The 23131-nt window shown below is 36.5% G+C and overlaps 1 long non-coding RNA gene across 1 annotated transcript; it reads left to right on the top strand.

Annotated features, from left to right (window-relative positions):
• Nucleotides 1-1240: 1240 nt before the first annotated feature.
• Nucleotides 1241-22190, top strand: LOC106490137 (uncharacterized). Its single transcript, XR_001293549.2, has 3 exons — nt 1241-1277; nt 6751-6837; nt 22068-22190. It is a non-coding gene; the product is annotated as an uncharacterized lncRNA (long non-coding RNA).
• Nucleotides 22191-23131: the final 941 nt, after the last annotated feature.

Below are 23131 nucleotides of genomic sequence, written 5' to 3'. Positions count from 1 at the left end.
CAGACCAGGATACTGTTGGCCTTCTTTGCTTCAAGAGAGCATTGCTGGCTGAATGTTCAACTTGGTGTCCATCAGAACCCTAGGTCTTTTTCTGCAAAACACCTTTCAAGCTGGCTGGCTCCCAGCCTGTAGTGGGGCATGGGGTTACTCCTCCCAGGTGCAGGACTTGGCACCTTTATTAAACTTCACATGGTTCCTTTCTGCCCATTCTCCAGCCTGTTGAGGTCCTTCTGAACAGTAGCACAACCATCTGGTGTATCAGCCATTCCTCCCAATTTTTTTTATCATCTGCAAACTTGCTGGGAGTGCAGTCTGTCCGATTGCCTAGGTCATTAATGAAGATGTTAAACAGTATTGGCTCTAGTATTGATCTCTGGGGTACACCACTACTGACTGGCCTCCAGCTGTGCTTTGTGCCACTGATGACAACCCTGTGAGCCCGGCAGTTCAGTTGGTTTTCAGTCCGCCTCAGCATCCACTTATCTAGCCCACACTCCATCAATTTGTCTATGAATGTGTTATGGGAGACAGTGTTGAATGCCTTACTGAAGTCAAGATAAACAACACCATTTGTGGGAGGATGCTCCCAGCTTCTCCCCCCTCCATACACATTTGGTGCCAGTTACAAGTAGCCTGAATTCCTGTGTTTTACACTCCAAAAGGGAGGATGTCAAGACTTTGAGATAAGGCCTGCTTGGGCCCCAGGACCTTGAGAAACAAAAGCCTCCTCTCACTGCTGGGGCAGTGTTAATTGCTGTAGTCAGGACTGCCTCCTCCTCCTCAGGACCCTGAGAGATAACACCTGCTTTCACTGCTGGGGCCCCATTGCAGACTGGAATTAACTCCTTCCTAGCCCAGCTACGGGATCTCTCCTTGGGACCTCCACTTCAAGAGTAAAGCAGTCATCCACAGACACTCACACTCCTCTCTTCAGTGCTGAAGAGTGCGAGAGGCAGCTAGCCTGCCCTTGGGGGTGTTTGGCCACCCCCACCCCGTGACTGTGGGTGCAATGGTCATAACAACGACGGAGGAGAGTTGAACCCTGAAGCAGCCAAGAGCCAGGGACTGCGCCTGCGTGAAGAGAATTGTAACTGGCCTCACAACTACGCCTCCACCTTCCCCTGAAAGGTATAAAGAGGTTGGCCCTGTAGGCCATCTTTGGCTCTTTGCGGGTGACAGCGGGTCTGCCAACTTGCGGAACCCCTGGGGATGGGGACTCCCTCCTGCAGTTACTTCCTTGGGATTGAGTGTACGTTGGCTGCTGAGGCAACGCGTGGGTAAGATTGATCAGAATTGGTTTGCCTAGTTCATTCATTTGGGTATTTACAGTTAGTGTAAATTAGCTGTCCTTTTCTGTTTACTAAGTAGTTACTGTTAGCATAACTTTTAGTGTAATTAGAAATAACTATTCTAGTTGAGCTGAGTTTCTATTAATACAAATTCTTGCTTTGTACCATTGCAGCTTCTGTAGTAAATTTTGGTCTTTGAAACAAGTTGTGGAGTCATGCAGTAAATCTCTTTTCCCCCTCCTCCCCTCCCTCGCGCCACACGGTCTGGGACTGTAAGATAGTCAGTCGTCCCGCGACATCATTGCTCATCCCTTGTTCACTAAGCCAGTCATCTCATTGTAAAAGGCTATCAGGTTGGTCAATAAGACTTACCCTTCATAAATTCCTTTCACCTGAGGGTGTTGTGTTCTGTTCATATGTATGCTTCACCAGCAGAATAGATTCAGCCTCAAGAGAGGAATTAATGATTCCTCCTTTTGGTTTGTTTCTCCCTGTCTGTAGGTATACAATACCTACAGGAAGTAAGTATAATAATGTATGACATTGACTTCTGTGATGCAGGACCAGGCTTATTAGAGGTGGACCCAAACATTATTATTTTGGTGACACCCAGAAATATCAAAAGTATAGTTTTGATGGACTGAAAAATGGCACTTTTTTCATTCACATGGTTATGTGTTGAAAGATAAATTTTGCTTGCTTAACTGAGGCAAGCATCTCCTTGCTTGAAAAGAACACAGTAGCTTAAAGGACAAAGGTTCTATAAAGAGAAACAGCAAGGAATTAGTTTCAATGGAAAACAGAACTGCATTACTGGTATCATCTGAGAATATTTATGGTAACTCTTGAGTGTAAAATCAAGAGCTAAAGTGGCTTGTAGACATATTGATCCTTGAAAAACAGATACATTAGATATGGAGATAATTTTTCATCCCTGAGAATACAATTTAAATACAGGAACTTTCAGAGTCACACAGCTCTCAACTGTTAAATGTAAAAAAGTGAGAGAGGAAGGGGAAAAAAGCCAGACTGGAATGAGTATATATAATCATTACTTGGCATAAATCTCATCTGTTGTCAGCGGATGGGTTGAGTAAATTTCCTGTGCCCTTCATTCAATATTCAGTGGCATGTCTCAGCGCACAAAGCAAATTCTTCCAAATAAGAGGTTTGGACATAAGTGTGCAGTGACTTGTGTTATTTGTCAGGGAAGCGTATCTTAAAGCTTTCTAAATGGAGTGTCCCACACCAATTAAATAAAAACGAAAAGAAAACATCAGCATTCTCAATACTCACCATGAATACTCTACAAAAGATTTTTACAGTACTTCAACTAGCCCGTACGTGGGCGCTGCCACCTGGATATTTAATCAGATCATGATCTTCAATCACATCATGTTTGCCAGCAGCAATTTTTAATATCAGTTTAATAATTATAAAAGTAAACATATGTTCCACCATTATATTTTAACTGTAAATAGGTATTTCAGAAGCAGAAATAGAGGAAATCCTCCAGGGGAACAAAACTGATCTTAGATGTCACTACCTTGAAGCAAGTGATGGCAGACTGCAGATAAGAAGATAGTAAATGTTTCCAAATTAGTAGCTGTGATGCTTTATAAGTGAAGAACTCCTTCAATTTTCCCCACTTGACATGCAGCATCTGCACCAGATTTGCTGTGTGGGTTCCCAGCATATGAACTCAGGGAAGTCCTGGAAATCAAAAATTTTTTTCCTTAATGAGGACCCAACCGTAATTATCAGGGTGGAAAATCTTCCTAGAAGTACCAGTCTTCCTGGGAGGGGGGAAAAAAACAAAACAAAAAACAAACAAACAACCCCCCCCCAAAACCCACACACCAAAAAACACCAAAAAACACCAAAAAACACCAAAAAACACCAAAAAACACCAAAAAACACCAAAAAACACCAAAAAACACCAAAAAACAAGACATCCCGGCAATATAGAGGTACTGCCTGTTCTGTGCTCTACTGCATTAAAATTACCTAAGGTATCTACAATAATAATGCAATGAATTCTTATCTAGACCTTATATTCAGTCATTTCTTTTACCTACAGGATCTTGCCCATTCTTCCTCTGATTATTTACATAGTTCTGTTTACATCATACTGAGTGTTTTGGCTTTGTCAAATGAAAAACAAAACAACCCCCCCCCCCCTCCAAGATTTGGATTTCATTTTAGCTAAAACAAAGATTCTTTTTTTCATTTCAAATTTAAAAGAAGTTGCACAAGTTTTTTGTTTTAAAATGGGATATTTTCCAAAGAGAATATTTCATTTTTCTGAAATACCATTTTTTCTAGTCACACCCACCTGCTTAATCAAACAGTTTCAGACTGCATGAAACTAGGATTACATTTGCAGCTATTCAAGAGTGGTACCTATTTTGAGGGCAGCAAGGCCACTCCACCTGAACACTATAACCCTCTTAGTAAAAATCTTGAGTTCACTGTCCCTCCTGCACTAAGCACTCACGATGCACATGCCAGCACCAAGCCCAGCACCACACCACACCAGCAATTATACTGTGCTTGTACAGTAGCATGCAGAAGGGGTAAGAAGGGGGGTTCCTAGGGGATAAAAAGCATTACAGCTGCCACCTTAAGCATTTTTTAATATTCTGTAATACACCTAGACACTTGTGTGTGTGTGTTCCAAGTTGTGTACTCTTCTGACAAACACATGGGAGGAGAACTCTCCTCCTCCTCCTCGGGAAAGGGTACCTGATAATTATACCTATCTTTTCTTTACCTTTTAATCTCTATAATGAGATGGCTCACATCTAATTTGATTTGACTGAAACTGAAGAATAGTAGAACCATAACCTTCTTGTTTGCCTTTAAGTTGTCTAAACAAGAATACTGGACACTAAATATATGCAACTGCATGTTGCAGACACTCACAGACAATATTTGTTAAGAAAACCTAATTTATAGGGATCTTGCGCAAAGGGTAACTCACACATGGTATTGAATCCTACAGGCTAAATCAACCTGTTCTTGATGGACATATCACATTTATATTCAGTTGATATTTCTATATACAGCTGTCCAAAGTATGGCTAATTAATGTGGAAAAGAAATGCTGCTGATTGAAACAATTCTGCTAACCTGAGCAGAGCAAATAGGATATAAAGATTTTCACTGCATGCAGTGAAAAAACTTTCATATTTCATGAGTTTGTTATTCATAAGGTTTAAATATTTTAATCAATCTTTTAGAACCTATATAGGCAGTATACTATTTTGTGAGTACTTGATTGCTCTGTTGTTCCTGTTTAAAGGAACAACAATTTTCTTTACGTTTTGGAAGGCTGCCACATCAGGATGAGCCATGGACAATCCATTGGCTTGGTGAACTTGTGAAAGGACAACAGAAAATTCTCACTGACAGAGCGGTTTTAGGTCTCAGAGAAAATCATAAGGCTTTGCAGGAATTGTAAACAACTAATATTACCAACAGCAAAAAAGCATGAAAAACAACTGCATTATGGAATCTTGTGACAAATTGCATTAAAATAAGTAACATTTCAGAATTTCATCAAAGACATAGCTGCTAGCGAACTTGAAGTATTGGTAAGGCTAACACATATAACACAGATATTAAACTGTTATTCAGTGTTATTTTGAAAGTTTCAGCAGACAGCGCATGGATGGCTCAAACTGACTACTTACTTACTTGTAATTCTTTTCCTTACTTATGAAATCTTATTTGGAATACCATTGTTCTTGTCTAGCACGCTTTGAAGATATTTGTCTGAAGAAAATCATACTATGAAATGTACTGTATTTTTATTACTTCCTAATTATATTATAGTTTATATTGCAATATAGAGATCTACTGGCAAAAACAGTATTTTCTTCAATGTGGCTCATTAACTTATTTCTGCTACCTTCCCTTTATATTCACCCACTGATCACTGCCCAAATATTTTCCCCTGACAGCATGTACTCCATCAAATACAACAAACATTATAATGATCTGGAATTAATATCTGTGCTGTCAGTTGGTTAGACTTGTGAACTTTTGCAATGAAATTAAATTAAAAAGCATCTTTTATACAGATAAAAATGACGATAAAGGTCTTTTTCATCACAAAGCTTCTAGAGACACCCTTGAAGACAAGATTTTTGGTAGTAATTGATTCCAAAATCCAGACTTACACAGAAAAACACGTCAGTATTTCAAGAACTGATTTATTTGAATAGACATTAACACAATGATGTAAAGCAATCTTCAAAAGAAAGGTTTTGTTTAAAAAACAACCCCTCCCCCCCCCCCAAAAAAAAAAAACATGCAATGAGTAGCCTATGTTACCTTAAATTGACTGGCCTCTCATAAGTATTCATACTTCCCATATAATTATATAAGGGAATTAAAGACACTGGAACCATGAACAGCCTGGCTCATAATCATTTTAAATGTCTATCCTCTCCCTTTATGAGCTTGATAAGGGGCTGATGATCTGAATCCAGCATTAATTTAAATTGGATGGAGGGAACAATGAAGCAAACTCTGGAAAGTTAATAGGTTTTTACATGCTTTACTGAGAAGAGAACTTGAGGGTAAGAAGTATAAACTGAGGGTACACCTTCTTAGGGAACCCAACCTGTCTGTCAGAAGTAAAAGAGGTAGCTATGGTATTCTGCTAATTAACCTAATTAACTCACAAATTTGATACTGAAGTCAGCAATATAATTATTAACAGCCCTGCTTTTTATAAAGTGGTGGGGGTTTTTTTTGTTTTTTTTTTTTGTTTTTTTTTGTTTTTTTTTTCTTTTAGTAGAACTGCACGTCTGACATCAGATGAAGGTTAGAATGCAGGATATTTAAAGGGAGCCCATCACCAATACCACACAGAAAAATAACAGTATCTTATAAGAATCCAGTTATGAGCTAGTTAATGAATACAAGGATGAAAAGCACTGGAAATCCTGCTATTCTAATAGCATAGAGAAGGACATATCAGCATGCACTCAAAAGACCTGTGCACAATGCAGACATTCTTCCAAATGTGTGCAATGTAGCTCTGGCATACCAGGAACAGATACAATGCAACAGATATTGCTCACAATAAATATACAGCATTGCAAACTGAAACCACAAAGAAATTGGTCCCCTTCTTCCCCTTTCCACCTGCATGGGCTGACTTTTACCCGCTCATTCAGAGAACAGCTGATTTAAACAGAATTTCGATACCATGAGAAACCCTGATTTTTCAGCTTTATTTTTTTTTTTTTTAAAGCAAACAGATACAAAACATCCTTACAGAGCAGAGACAAAGTTCAGATGTGCTAACTTGCTTCTGATCTGTTTTGAGACTTGAGTTTTTTCCCTTCATTCTTCTTTTATATAGATTCTAGGATTTCCAATTCTTTCAGTCTTTCTTCAGGGGGTCTAAAAAAACCCAAGAACTTTGATTATTCTCACTTTCTTCTAGACTCTCTCCAGCTGGTTCCTGTCTGCACTGGAAGCGCAGTGCCCCGAAATGGACTAAACGTGCTAGCAGAATCTTTGCAGATTGGTGGTGAGCAGAACAAAAAGAGTTCTTTTTTATCCTTTACAGGGTCTGGTCTATTTTGTCTGTTTTATCCCAGTATGGCTGCATGATACCATTGTCTCACATCTGGCATATAATTTCCAAACATCTTATTTAGAAACTATTACCTACCCATTAATTTCCTACACTGATTTTCTGAATTTGATTACTTGTGCCTAGTAATAGCATCTTCCTCTTGCACCTGTTTTATTCCATTCTTTATTAATCATATATAAATTTTGCCAAGATCATTCGAATTCTGCTCTTGATGATCATCTAGGCTTTCACACAACTAGTTTGTTTTAGTTACTTGGTATAATATTTGCTAAGGAATTTAAGTTAAACTGAACTGATATTAATTATGTCAATTCTCATTCTTCCTCTCTGTCTTAAGAATTCTAGGTTTGTCCTTGTTCACTCTTCCACTACCTTACCCATTTTTAATAAGGGTTTGGGGACAGACTCAGAAAAAGTTCATGAAATCCAGGCTAATCCAATCCAACCTGTCTCAAACCAAATCACTGAATTCAAATTTTCCCAAACCAAACTTTTTTAAACAAAGGCAACCCAAATGGCAAATCCGGTTATTGGAAACTCATTTTCTGTTTGTGTGTGGGGGCTTTGTTTTTCTTTCTTTAAAAAAATAAAAGTGCTCCAGAGAAGCTTTGAGCTGAATTCTATCCCTCAGTTGTGGAAAAATCTATTCTATCCCTTCAATACAATAATTCTAAAAAGAGAGCATGTTTTTATTCTGTTACGCCTACTTAGTCAGAAACAGACTCTATAAACAGGTTTTTTTTAATGAATACACTTATTAAGGATACACACAATGCAATAAACAAAATTATGGATAGATATTATAAAGTCTAATTGATTTTATATAAAGTTCTGCAAAATTTCTTATTCTTGTAAAGGTAGAGTATCATACCACATTGTCTTCAGTAATTTTGACGATATAGGTGATAGTTAATTTACAGTATTGGCAAATGCTAAGCTCCAAGTGTTAAAGCTATTATTGGGAAACAGGAGCAAGAACAAGAGTATGTGTCTTTAGAGGCAATTCCTCAAGTTACATTTTCAATAATCTCTTTTTGAATATAAATATAGCTTTGCTTCTTTATGAAGGGTAGGCACATGAAAATTGTTTCAGATTCAGTATATTGTTCTTGTAAATTTTAAGAGGTAAAAGCAGCCAACAGCAAAGCCTTGCTACATACTATGAAAATTAATGGTTTGTTAAAGAAAGGTGCCTTGGGAGCTGAAAGAAAAACAAAAATATAACAGACAGCAGGATATTGTACTGGTATGAAAGTTATTGCATTCCTATGATACTGGCATTGCCACAGTATCAAACAAACAAACAAACAAACCCCCCCCCGAAACAGTCAATGTGACATCTAAAAGCCATTAAAATGGAAAAAATATTCCCCCCCAAAAAAACATTAGACATTTTAAGACCTTTACAGCATTTTGAAATTTAATTCAACCATGAGCGAAATGCATCTTGAGTGTCTGCTTTCAGCACACAAAAAAACCTCTGCTGCTCCCTGAAACAGTCAGTGCCTCAGTCTCACCATCTAATATATTAAGATAAATGAAGCATATATGTCTTACCAAAGCACTTAGAAATCTACTGATGAAAAAAGGCTTTCTGAAAAAGCAACACTGCTACAAAAATACTATCAACTATCAAAAACACATGCATACATTTTTTTTCTTTCCCAAGAACAACTATCCAGCTCACTGAAGTACTTGCGTTTCTAGATGGTGTATACAAGTTTGGGTGGCTGTATGTACTCCCAATTTATGATGATTTTGCCTAGCTCCTACATACACTTTGCTAGAAACATGAGGCTATCTGATTTCTCAGCCTTTAAAAGCCTCTGCGTGCTGGGCCTTGTATTCTTTCTTTTCAAACACTGTTCCTAATATCCTCTAAAGCAAACAGTATTCCTAAACACACCGGTGTGTTACATCACTGGATTGGGTTATCTTTGGAAGTCAGAAATGGAATCAAAAAAAGAAATTTTAACATTTCTATTTTAAGCTGAGAGAGCTCTGAACACATTTGCTTTTTTCAGCTTTCAGAAAGTATCAGCACCAAATGGCACATGAGATTAGATAACCAGCACCTGCATGTGAGCACCAAGGTCTACTGCAGTCCTTAGACGAAACATTGCTGTGTCTTCAGACCACTGGAGTGCATCTGGGGACACATATCCCATAGCTGCCTGCAGTGATGGGGTTCTGTGACTCCTCTGTTTTCTAGTTGTTTTGGGGAAAAGGTTTTTGCCCATCAGGTATAACCTGATATAGAGAACTAAAGTGCCCTGTGACCTAACTGGAACCCCAAAGGGAGGAATGGTTCCAATCCAGCTCTCCCTCCAGACAGAGAAGGTATCGCTAAAACCCAGTTAAAGTTTTTTTTCCTGCAGGAATACATGAAAGATTGCCTAACACCAGTTAAAAGCCTGAATTCTAATGCCAGGGAAGATGGGTAATGAATATCTCCATTGGGGTAATGGTATTCTGCAGCCAACCACTTCTTCCATAAGCAGGTTTTCACTTGTTCTCACAATCTGGCAGTATGCACAATTTCATGAATATTTCATATTTTTCTTCTCAATAATATATTAAAAATCTTAACTATATACAAAAATGTTACATGAATAAAAATTATATTGTAATTAGCAAGATCCCAATAGTAAATGGTTAATAACTTGACTACATCCTGTCAGACAAACTTCATTACAATGTTTTTAATTGTTGATGTATCCTATGATTTGGCTTCTGTGATAGTCTGACGTCCTTTACAATCTTTATGGCTCCAAAATAACTTTGGAAGAATTTCATAGCTGACTTGAATCACAATTGACAAAGTAATTCTAACTTTTTTCTAGGAAAATAATTTCTAGCAATACTTTCTTTTAGACTTTGAAGCATGAAAAAATTCAGAAAGCAATGACATAAAAACAAATTAGAAATGATTTTTTTTCCAATTTTAAGCAGAGATCACTTGGATGAGCAATCCAACAATGCTTGTGAATCCACATAGTGCATGAAGTTTCCTGTACGCATAGCTTAAGGGTCAATGTGCATTTTAAGTCCTCCGATAGCAACCAAGGAGGGGATACACAGTTTTAATTCAATCAAACAGTATTTTTTTCTCCCACTGCACTGTGATTTGACAAGACTAAAAGTCCCAGAATGGCAAATGCCTTTGTATATACACATACATGTTAGTCAGAAATATTTTCATTTGCATGAAACTTATTTCCTGTTCATTATTACTTTTATGTACTGCGTGTGCCGAGTATCAATAAATGCTAATACAGCCAAAATTGTAATTTTATCTTGGAAGAGTAGGTGAAAAACACAGCATTTGTGTTTAAAGTTCTCATAAAAGTAACATAATAATGAATTTTGGCTAAAACCAAAACCTGCTTCAAAGTTCGAAACTTTATTAAAAGGTTCTATGTAATTGCCTGTTTGGTAGCTGCTTTTCTTTTTTTTCTTTTCAATCTTGTAAAAGAAAAAAAAAAAAAAAACTTTTTTTTTTTCCAGAGGACTGCACAACATTTCAAAGCTTTGTGTTTGTTGCACACAGATAAAACCTGTATCTTTGTGCCAGTACACCCAACGCCTCAGTTGCCGTTCCATCCACATTTTCTTCTTTAGAATCTAGTTTATGATACCAAGAACACTTAGAAACTTAAATTTTAGTAGTCAGAGAAGCAAAGATATCCCCATATAATTATCTAGTATGTCAAACTACCAGTAATAAGTAATGCAAGGTGTTTTACGTAGTCTCCCATTATACTAATTCATGCTTACCCTGTGCTATTGCTTTTGTAGGTCACAATGATAACACAGTTCTTGCCAGATATTTTAGACAGACTAAAATCTGACAATTTAATGCTGATATGTAAAGGAAAAATAAATCAGTAAACAAATGTTTACTGGACTCCACTAACTAATTTGACAGGTAAAACAGGCAACCCAGTGTTGCAAGCTACAGAAGAAACAATTTAGCTGATCTTGGCAAGTAAGCTAAGCCTCCCTCGGGGAACGAGAAAGCGCTAGAGAGCAAGATATGACGAAATGAATAGCTCGGAATTGAGATTAATGGAATATGAAACTCTAATGGCACAATCACATTAAGAAGTCATCAAACCAGCCAGTAGCCTAAATTCACTCACAGCTCTATTAGCATAACGTGGTTGAGATGATCTAGCCACTTGACAGTTCCTTATTACTGTGGGGCCAGAACACAGCGTTATCTTTCTTTTCACCAGCTTATACTGAAAAGTTTGTCAACATAAAGAGAAGAGAAAAACAGACGGAGTCTGTAGCACTGTTTCCTACGCTCTTTCCAAAACACGGAAGGAGGACAGTGTCCATTTCAAAAGCAGACAGGGCAATCCTGGGAGAGACAAGTGGCCTTGCAGGAGCTGCTGGGCAGCCCAGCTACCCCTGTAGGCAGCGGTGCTCAGCACCTGCTGGGCAAGGGCAGCACATGGGCAGCCTGTGTGAAGCATGCTTCTTCTGCTTCCTCCCCCTGCCCCAACATCCCTTAAATTAAAACAAACAAACAAAAAAACCCCACCACACACACAGACAGAGGAAACATTTTTAATGTTCACGAGGAGCAAGAAAGAATTCATGCCACTTGGTAAGTAAAATAAAAGTACCCAACGTATATTAAAGCACCCACTAAGAATAAATAAGTGATACACAGCAATTACACACCATAGCATTGTTGTAACCACAGATTTAAAATGCTCTATAAACATGGCTTTACAAACATATTGAGCAGCACACAGTGTTTGTATTTCACTGAAAATTTTAAAACAAATATGAACAGCGATCTGGAAAGCCTAAGATAGAGCATTCATTTCCCTTTGCACAAGTGACAGAAATCTGCCATATTATATTTAACATTGTTTGCTAAGGGTTGACTTTTATTTTATAATCTCTGCTCTCTATCATGCTCTGCACAGTTCAGCAGTGTCAGAAATTTTAAATTTTTCCCTAAGGTTAAAAAAAATATAAAAACAAAGAGAGAACTTCAGGAAAAGAAGCATCATTATGCAAAATGCATATTGCAGAAAGTGCTACCTGTCAAGCTACAGTGAGATGCAAGATTTACTAGCTCACTCACGCGCTCTCTGTCTGTCTGTCTCTCTCTCTCTCACACACACGCGCGCACACACACACACACACACACACACACACACACACACATTACTGACAGTGAAAACAAGGGAAGTTTTGCAGTCAAAAGAGCAGCAATTAAGAATTTCAGTCAGGTATCTCTTCAGTATTATAGGAATTAATAGTACATCACTGGCTGGAACTAACCATGCCAACCACAAATGAATGAAACATTATAAGAAACTTAATGACCAAGTCTAGGTACATCACAGGATCTGGAAGAACAATATAAATTTCTAATGTTTGTGGTATTATTGGTATGGGACCCATTTAGATACCTAAAAGAAAATGTTTTATCCATTTCTAGTAGTACCATGGTATGGTCACCTCTAAATAATTCTCTTCCTTTCCCAAAGATACAAATACAGAGATGGTATTTGACAGTGCAAGTCATTTCTTTAATTTTTGGAAGAAACATGTTTTGCAACATCTGCTACAGTATTTGAAACAAATATTGAAATATCATAAGAAAAAGATTTGGAAAAAAAAATCAGGATATTTCCCACATTTTAGGGCTATTTTTCAGATACCTATAGAGCAATATTCCTCTGAAAGGTCACAACTACAAATAAATGAAGACCATCAACAGCTAGAACATCCAGCTGCTAAAACAATTTATAAAGTTAAATGTAACTTATAAAGCTACGCAACATGCCTTTGTCAGGCTGATTATCTAAGTTCAAACACTTATTTGTAGGACATCATTTTACTTTGCTTCTATTGTGAAATTACCTTTAAGTGTCCATGATGAACTTTCTAGTTATTGGGGGTAGGGAAACAAGAGTTTGGGGAATCTTTGATCAAGATAGTCTTTCATGGGGGTTATCCATGTATTTAAGTGCCTGTGTGACAGGTAAAAAATACATTACTGCTTTAGAAACCGATGCAGGTATAGCTATTGTTAGAGACTATAAAAATCTTTAAAACTGAAATTTTGTTTTCAGTGATCTTCAGAAGGAGACTGTCAAAAAAACCAAAACAAAATAAAAAAAACAAACCACACAACACCTGGGTATGAATGATACCTGTAAATCAAGAATTTATTAATTTTCAACCTCACAGACTTACTGTTGTCTCTAGCAAGAAAAAGCTAGTCCACTGCATAAATTTGTTACAATGTAACTTCATGTGGAGTAACAATATGCTTGCCATTGTTATTTTAAGAGATAAAAAAACAGTCAGAAAGTCTAGTAAGTGTACAATTGTTCCACCACTGACACAACAAAGGTTTTCCTGCTTATGGATTTTAGGTCTTTTTTTATAGTTATTCAAAGCTTTGCTGTTCCTAGTATTCCAACGGAATTTCATTCCTCCACAACTTACTGAGCTCTACAAAAAACCAAAGACAATAAAATAGTGTTAATTTCTTCAGGACAGATCACTAGCTCTGAGACAAGTGTTTTTGGTTTCTCAGCTTCTAACACTTGTCCTCCTCTCATCCATCTTTACTTCCAAGTATGAACTTGTGTTTTTCTACAAAAAAAAAGTTTTGTTACTAAAGTTTTCTATTTGTTACTAAAATGTCCATTCTATTTCCACAACTAAAAAGTGATAGTAGAGCATGAGTTCTAAAAAACAATAATTATGCAGTGACTTCTCTAATGTGTTTTCTCCTGATGATTTAAAAAAAAAAGTATTTTTAGTTGTGCTTCCCTTTGCAAAGACAGAATTTATTCTAAAAGAATTGAGAGTGATGTAGGATTTTTAAGATAATCCACATTACAAGTTGTGGTATATTAACATTTAAAGAAGCTATTGAAGGTAGTTCACAGTCAGAATGAACTGATGATTTCAGGGTTTAAATGAAAACAAAACCTGCATCTATTGAGCATCCTAAGATGTTCAATTTTCAACACTTTTTCAGTCCATCATAGTTAAGTTGAGCAGTGAAAAGATCAAGATTCAGCACAGGTGAACTAGTTTTCATGTTCTAGGCACAAGTTCAGTCCTGCTATAAGTAGAAACAACTCTGTTAAAGTTAATGGATTTCCACTGATGCTGATGATATCTAGTGATGCTGACGATATCTACAGCAGCATTTGTTATACTAAGTTCTAATTAGTGAGAGTATAATTTTAATACATCAAGAGGTGACACCACTAAGTCTTTCAGACAGGTAATTGCAAATCCATTAGAAAACCTTTCACATTATGGTCCCCATACTGTTTTTTATTTTATAGCAATAAGCATTTACTGTATGAAGTGTTTTGCAAATTTTTTTACCTAATTGGACCTCTAAATCTATAGTATTGATAAGCTGTCTTTGTAAGCATAGGTAAACACTTCCAGAGAGCATGCATGAATAAACACTTTTGAATCTAACATCACTGGATTTAATTGTTTGCAGTGACTTTTAGTACTGCCCTAGATGTCTATGTAAAAATGAACACTGATTTTCTCTTTAAAAGTTGAAAAGCTATTCATTTGTTTAAAAAAATAGCCAAATATTTTACTCTGCCTTGCAGCTTTATAAAATAGAGGCTGAGGCTCTGGTAATATGCATTTTGGCTTATTCCTCAAAGGAGATAGAAAGAGGATGTACGGGGGATGATTATTATGAATCTGTAATTCTGACTCTGAAAGTTGTTCAAGAGTGTGAATATAATCTGGGGGGGGGGGGGAAAGGGGGGGGCACAAAGTTGGGACACCAACATGGACTTAGGGAAGATGCAAGATTGCTGTTACCATAAGCATCTTAGACATTTAACAGGGACCAGACTTCTCACTGGATCCTGAGGACCACCACGGATGCAGAAATACCATAAGAGAATTAGAGAACAAATGTCTGTTGGCCTACTATTATGTTACCTGTAAAAAAAAGTGTGTGTATTGGGAGAGAAGTGATTATTATTTTTGAATCAGTCTTGACCTGATAAAAAGATACATAGATTAATTCCATTTAGATGATTGTATCAAATATATTTGTCAATATACTGGATGATATGAAAGATAAGACTCACTGATCTTCACTTCCCACTGATATTATATATATATATATATATATATATATATATATATTTATATATGTTAGCCATCAAGCAATAGGTAAGGGAAAGAAGAAGCTACCTTGCTTGAATGAAGTAGCTGTTTCTAGGTTAGCCAAGTATTAGGTAGTGGGTCTGCTATCACATGTTAGTACCTGATAAAACCTGCAGCCCCAGAAGACAGCTATTTTTGGCATGAGAGCTGTCAGAAGCATTTGCTAAGTAAGGTGTTGATAAGCTTGGATAGTATGAAAAATTTTCAACCTAAATTGAATCACTGCAGGACTGCAGGTAATAGATTTGTTTTAGCAGGACTGGAATTTGCCCTATGACTAAAACCTGAGACAAGATACATTCATACATCAGAAACCCTGATGGAGTGAATGAATCATGTCCAGAGCAAGTCAGATGAATACAGGGCAAGATATCTTTTGGATCTGATCTTGGGGAAAAACAGGTAAGTATGGTTTTCTTTCTTCCCCCCCTCCCATATAACTTCTATAAATATCTGTAACTGGATTGTCTTATCCTGCTATTGGAAAAATGAAAATAATATATATTCTTAACCTGGCTTGACTTAAGCATGATTTTTCACACTGACTAGCAGTGAGACATTCCTTACTCAAAGGTAAGGCACATCTGTAAACCTTATTAAGTGCCCAGGAGTTCCAATAGCCTCTACAGAAGCTGCACTTTGCTGGATCAAGTACTGGCATCACCAGGATCTGCAGAGGGAAAATTTTCTTTTGGTGACTGCTGATAGTCAGGAAAACACTCTGGCATGCATAAGGGGATAGGAAGCATGCCTGAATTTTGACAGTCTTGAGGGACTTTGTGATGCACAAGACCAGAAACAGCAAAAAGAAATAAGAGACTATTAGATTCTGCAATATTTTGTTGACTCAGAAGTTCTTATACCTCACCAAATATTTAATTAGTGCATAATAACAAGAGAGAGATCCCACAGTAGAACAGCTAAAGCATATCGCTAGAAATTCAAGAAGAGCAAATTCAGCCTCTGCACACATGCTGAAGATCACTTGCAGCTCAGCTTGCAAATTGTCCTGCCTCTTCAAGTTAGAAGCCACACTATGTCTGTTTTGGTAGCTACAAAAACCACTTGTTTCAACCTGTGTTAAGATGGGTCCTTCACTTTTTTCTTTTTTTTTTTTTGAATGAGGAAGTGCTTGTCAAACAGCTGACTGGAGATTTTTTCTTTTGAATAAAGAAAAAAAAGAAAAAGAATTTTTTTCCTCTTTCTCTTGAAAATGAATTAGTAGCAGTATTTTTATTTAGGCAGATAAATAATGGTATGGCCAATTGCTCAGTAAGCTTTACACTTCTGCCAATACAAAATCTTAACCAGCTATGTACCCAGCACCACTCCTAAGGTCTTGGAAGCAGCCCTGGTCAGTCACACTGAAGTACTGTCTGTTGCTGTGCTGAGAAAAAGGGAGACTTGCATTCACTTGCTATCTTTGCCATTATTGCAAACAGACACTAAGAATGGAGGAAAAAGAATTGACTCTGCAGATTTACTTCTATGTATCCTGATGTCTGAACTGATACTGTCCAGCTTCTAACTGCAGTGCATGAGCAGAGGTTCTGCAGTAACTTTTAGATGACAAATAACCAAGAGAAATAAGATTTCACAGAGGACTTCTATAATTTTTTAAATTATAATCAACATTTTTCTTTTACATTAAAAAACTCATTCAATATCTGGACAGTTTTTTGATCATCTTGTATCAGAAACACTGGCAGTGGCAGTAAGGAATTAGCCTGTATCCCCTAGCATGATTTTGCCAACTATGCTGTCCTTTATATAGCTATAACTCACTTTAGAGTATTCTTTCAGTCGCAGTTAATGATTAAACCAGACCATTAACAACAGAGCCAGAATATCATTAAAAGAGAAGGTAAAAAAGGAAGCAGTAATTTACTAAGAAGTATTAATTGTAGATTATCTTACAATATGTTTTTCTCATTTTTAAATGATTGCAGCTTGATCACAGTTCTAAATAAAAAGTAACGTATAGTAAGAATAAATATACACTTATACATTTTGCTTTGTCTTTTTACCTTTCTTGTTTTGAGAGAAACCAGTTAAGTTCATGGAACTCATAACATTAAAAGAGCATTTTATACTCTATAGTGTGGTCAACCAGGTATTACTACATTCTGCAAGAGCTATAAAAGGAGTCCTATAAAGTGCATCTGAGTCCTACAATTTAAATTGAATTGCATTACTCTGAAAATTACCGATACTCACAAAGTAGATTTTAATGCCTATTTTAGAAACAGCAATCATTTTAGCAATTTTAAAGGTATAATCTTGTTACATTTTTTATTTGATGGAACAACTACTAGAGTTTTTAACATCATACTACAGAGCTTATGTAGCTTTATCAGGAATAAAAGTCATTATAATACTGTAGATAAAGATTTACTAATTTAAATTAAATAAGCAAAGCATTTTATAGGCAATTCATGAAACTTCTGTTTAGCTGAGATGTTTTACGATAAGTGTTTCAGAAATTGAGCTCATTATGTCACTGGGATACTCTAGGTTTAAGACATGAACAGCCACCAAAATTCACAACCTAAGAGGTTTGTATGAGTTACTGTACTTGTGGTGATTTCTTTCCCCATTAATCTTTTGTGCACCTGAGTAAGAGTGTTGTTCATTGCTTACAAAGTATTTCAGCAAAGCCACTACTAATATGCTAGTATACCCACAACCTTTTCCAATATGTAGATTTCAAATATGCACAAGGTGATCTTACAACATAAGCTCACAACCAATATTCATTTGTAATGTCTCACTCTTTGTATCTTTGCTTTATTGATCATATTTTAATTCCTGGGTAGTTACTTTAATCTAGAACCAGAAAAATGGGGAATATTCCACACAGTAAGCTGTAGCAACATGTAAGCTTGTGCATGCATGTGAGAAACAGAGAAAGCTATCTCCAAAGCAGTCCATACCATGCATCTGTAGAAAACCATTACTGAAGCGACACATCTAAATGAAAGAAGATAAAATGATTATTGCCAGGCCAAGTGACACTAGAATGAGAGTTAACAGGGAGGCTTTGGGCACAAATAGTTCATCTACAAGTGATCTGCAAACTAATTTCACACTGTCTTGTGAAATAGTTTTAAAAAGGTTTGCCTTTGTAAAATTCTAGGTGAGGCTCTTTACCTACTTCAGTTCTGTGGGCAAGATTATAAGGGTCCTAAGGACACTCGTTTCAATCTATGGCTGACCCTGCAACTTCATGGAATATATTTAAATTCTCTCAGTAAGATACTGTAAATTAAGTTTCTATTCTCTCATTATGCCAGGAAGGTGGATCTCTGGCAAAGCAGGCCGAGCAGAACCCATACCATAAGAATGTCACTCAACTCCTCAAGATGCAAGAGACAATCTTACCTTATGCACTTCAAAAACTTCTGTTGCATCTGATAATCTCATAAAGGCCATTTTAAATATAGTCCTGATGTTTTTAGACACAGTGAGCACAACAATGAATTTTAACTAAAATGGCTATACTGTTTCCAGTAGCATGATTGTGGGGTCCATGAAAACAAGGCACTTCTTTCTGCCCCTTTCTTTAATTCATCCACAGAATGCAGCAGAAAATTCATTTAATTAACATCCCCAGACAGCAGGCCATGCAAATCTTCAAGTCTTTGAAAAAGCAAGCATTTGAAATATCCAGGTTATGGATAAACATAATGGAATTTTGCCTTTAGTCTGCCACATACTACAACAAATAAACATATTTCAGACACATTTTATGAAGAGGCAAGAGACTCCAGTTACAGTAGTCCATTTCTATGCACCTGTCTTTTCCATTTCCTTTCTCCAGAAACCACTTTTCCTGCCAAATTCCTTCCAGTAGATAGTAAGTTTTGCCTGGTGAAAAAATAATATCACTTCAACTTTTCAGAGTGTTTTTATCCCAACGCTGAATGATAATGAGAGCTAACCACCACTCACTGGCCCTCTCAAACAGCTGAAAGAGTCTGGGATTCTCTATGTGAGAGGACTATTGACACGACCAGCTGTCAGCTTTTCTGAAGGTTGATTGAGGTTGGTAGGAGCATTTGTCTAGATATAATAAGTCTTCCTCGCTCATATTTTATTAAAACAGGCCAATTTATGTAACTTGACACTTAGGAAAATTGCATTAAGTGGAAATAAATTTTGCAGTAATTTGTGGTTCATCACATCTAACTGGGGTAGGTACTACAAGGAAATTGCTCATAGGAAACCCACAGATGCACCAAGATGCATTTAAACTTAGCAGCTTTAAAAACATGCAATTGTTTAACTTTGAAATAAGATCGTATAATGGAAAAAGTCACCCTAATAATAGAGAAACTTAATTATTGAGAAAGAAAATAGAAAACCAGAAGTGATGCAGGTTTACTTTAAAAAGCTGTGGTTTCCTATACATTTTAACAGGGAACAAAAACTGATTTTTGTCACCCCCTCTATGATGGTACCAAGTTTAGAAGAAATGCTTTTGCTGCTTCTGATAGTAAGCATATCCTTCTTCTAACAATCCCTCTTCAAAGAGGAACTGATTTCATGACAAACAGGAAACTACAAGGTATCTTGCTTTTCTTCAGCTGCTGCACGACAAATTTTAATATAATCTTACTCATTTACTATAGCCAATAAAACTGGAATGGGGAAAAATAACCATTTTACTTTTTGATATTTAACATTTTCAGAGGACGCTAATTTTTTTTTCTACCTATTTCTTTTTAATGTAGAAAATCTGAGTATAAGTAGCATATTTTCATTCTGATACAGAAGCTTGAACAGCTCAGTAGCTTTTTGTCTTTTTGTTGCAAGAACAATAAAGAACATCATATTTTTTTGTTCATCTCCAAGTAGACAGTACCTGTTTAACACAGACATTTCATACGTCATTAATGACTATGCATGTCACCCTTCCTTTGCTTTTTTTGTTTTTGAAAAGGTTTTGGAAAATACATTAGGAAAAATAGGAATTTTAGGAAATTTTGTCGTATGTATGTCAGAGGTTCATCCATGCACAGAATTGTTGCTAAATATAAATTAAACAACTCCAATCTACAAGGAGCAAGTAATTAGTAGGGAAGTTATTCAACGTCACCTTTTCTTCCTTCCAGCTATTGGTGTATTGATCAATGGTAGAAGGGAAGTTCTGCTTTTTCCTCCATCTTGCCAATACACACTTCCTTAACACAATTCCAAATACAGTTTCTCCTCCCCATCATATTTGTATTCATGGTTCAATGTGATGTTACCAACATGAAAATTAAATCAATTCTATCTGCAGTGGAGTTGGCTGAAGAGTTTGGCACCTAGTTAGGGCTCTACATTACTTGGGTTGAGATCTTTTGCTATCAGATTGCTCATCCTCATTTGGTAGACCCAGCTAGCAAATGTGAAAATGACATTCCAGGCCTATAAGTCTATGACTCTATACGCCAGAACCTGGAGGTATGAGAAACACTCAGGGGTCCGTCATAGCCGGAAGAGCAGAATGGTCAGTTCACACCCGAGTCCAAGATGGCAGTAAACCAGTGATGTGGAACACATAGACCTTCCAAGAAAAACAGCAATTTTGCAGTTTCTTAGTGCTATTCTGTGTCAGACACAGAGATTAAAATTACTGAATCTCAGATTTGCCTGATTTTGGATGAACAGGAATTCCTTTTCCTGCCTGGAGTTTATTATCCACTTTCAAGTTAGTCCCCAAATCTGGCAAGTAAGATGGCCTGATATCAGCAAAATTTACCTCGGAGAAAGCTCCAAGAGCTAACCCCTGCCAAATTATTTTAAAGTTCCAAGCATACTTTAAAAATTCCTCACCATTCCTGTTTAATACATTAGCTTGTCTGTGTCTTATTGGGTTCACAAATTACAGTTTTATCAAAAAGTATGCTAGCACTTATCATACTACGATTAAATTTTATTACAGCCTTAATTTTTTTATGACTTATTAGTCAAAGAGACTTATTTGACAGAAATACTGTATCTTTGCTTTCCAACCTGGTCAACAAATTAGATTACTAGCGCTTTTGTGTACAATAAGCCTTTGTACATATTAATGCAAGTTTTACTGTTCAGTTCACTTATTCTAAGCAAATTTCCAAGCTTAAGTTCTCTGCTTTTGGCCTAACTTAAAAGAACCAAAATGAACTGCTAAAACAAGCATTAACCAAATAAATAAGGACAACAGATTTCGGAAGATGAGACTCTTACAAAAGAAATCCAGGAAATTCCACCTAAATCATCAAGTTCCACACACAGATCCTGAAACTGGCCATTTGTGTGCTACACAGTTTAAAGTGCATCAAAGTACATCATTAAAGTGCACAAAACATGGAAAATTATAATACTAGCTATGAAAAATTGCTGAAAATTATTCAAGTAATTTAGATTTTAAAAAAAAAACAACCCTCTAACATGCCTCTATTAGCACTACCACTTCCTGTTAAAGACAGCACTGGCATTTAACAAAATACTGTAAACAGAGAATCCTTACCTTTGCTATAGATCATAAAAATCTTTTTAGAACAAGCTTAATCTTATCACAGGTGAGCTCATCTAATAAATGTGATAATTTTAACCTTATGACTGCCTAATCAACACAGATCAACTCTATTCATTTATATATGAACTTACCTTGCTTAATTATTTTTGTAAATTTTTTTGTTAATATAGTTTGAAAGAGAGCTCAGTAATTGCTTTAGAAAAGAAACAGAAGACAACTAAGATCTTAAAACACATAAACACACATGAGCAAACACATGTAGCAGTATATAAGAATTTTCTTCACATTGTGGATTATTAAAATAGGCAAGAGTTCCTGGAAAGCAATACTGAATTCAAAAGTACTAGTGTTCTAGACTGTTCTATGTAACATAGATGTATGTAACAACACTGTTCCTGACTCACGTCTTGCTCAGTTCTGATCAGGTCTATTACAATCTTCAATTTCTGTCCTATAATAGCACCATCAACCTCCCAGCCACTTACAGTTACAACTTTCCATCCATTTTCCATTGACTTTCGGCTTCAGAAGGATCCTGCCAAATTCTATTCCATGCCATGATTGTCAGATTTCTATCTAGAGGAAAAGGAAAGGAGAAAAGGAGAAAAGGAGAAAAGGAGAAAAGGAGAAAAGGAGAAAAGGAGAAAAGGAGAAAAGGAGAAAAGGAGAAAAGGAGAAAAGGAGAAAAGGAGAAAAGGAGAAAAGGAGAAAAGGAGAAAAGGAGAAAAGGAGAAAAGGAGAAAAGGAGAAAAGGAGAAAAGGAGAAAAGGAGAAAAGGAGAAAAGGAGAAAAGGAGAAAAGGAGAAAAGGAGAAAAGGAGAAAAGGAGAAAAGGAGAAAAGGAGAAAAGGAGAAAAAAGGAAAAAAGGAAAAAAGGAAAAAAGGAAAAAAGGAAAAAAGGAAAAAAGGAAAGGGAGCTCCAGAATCATCCTGACTCTCTAGAGTTGCTAGGACAGACCATATACATATTACTAGCACTTTTCCCACCCCCACCATTATTACAACAGAGACAAGTTTTTTCTTTCCTTTAACTTAAAAACACTTGAGCCACACAGCTTTCCTGTGTCTTCTCAAGAAGAATAGTAGCAGCCAGTGCTACCACCACCTCAGAAATTATAGCTGGTATGTGACAGCACATGGCAAATGTGAATTGAAAAAGCTGTTGTGGACTTGTGGATATGGCTTAAATTGGAATTCAATGTACCTGGGTCACACTGACAATTTGTTTTCACTAAACTATTTCATCTTTTCCTCTCACAGCCTTTCAATTTTCAGTCAAACTGAGCCAAGTCTGCCTTGCAAACCTGCACACCCTATTTCAGCTGAAGACTTTAAACCATACCATCATAAGTGTAAAGACATTAGTTTGCTGTATGACTTTACTTGTAAAGTTCCATTTTTGTAAAGCTTCCTTCACAGGAAAAAGAAAACTGACTTTTACATTTCACTTACCTATTTTAGGACATAAGCAGATAGTTGCCATGAGGTTTTTTTCTCAGCAAAATTAAGGATGAACACAATAAGT

This window comes from Apteryx mantelli, chromosome 5 (assembly GCF_036417845.1).
Source record: "Apteryx mantelli isolate bAptMan1 chromosome 5, bAptMan1.hap1, whole genome shotgun sequence".
In the NCBI taxonomy this organism is placed as follows: Eukaryota; Metazoa; Chordata; class Aves; order Apterygiformes; family Apterygidae; genus Apteryx; species Apteryx mantelli.
Note: the sequence above shows the minus strand (reverse complement) of the source record. Positions and strands in the feature narration are given on the sequence as shown.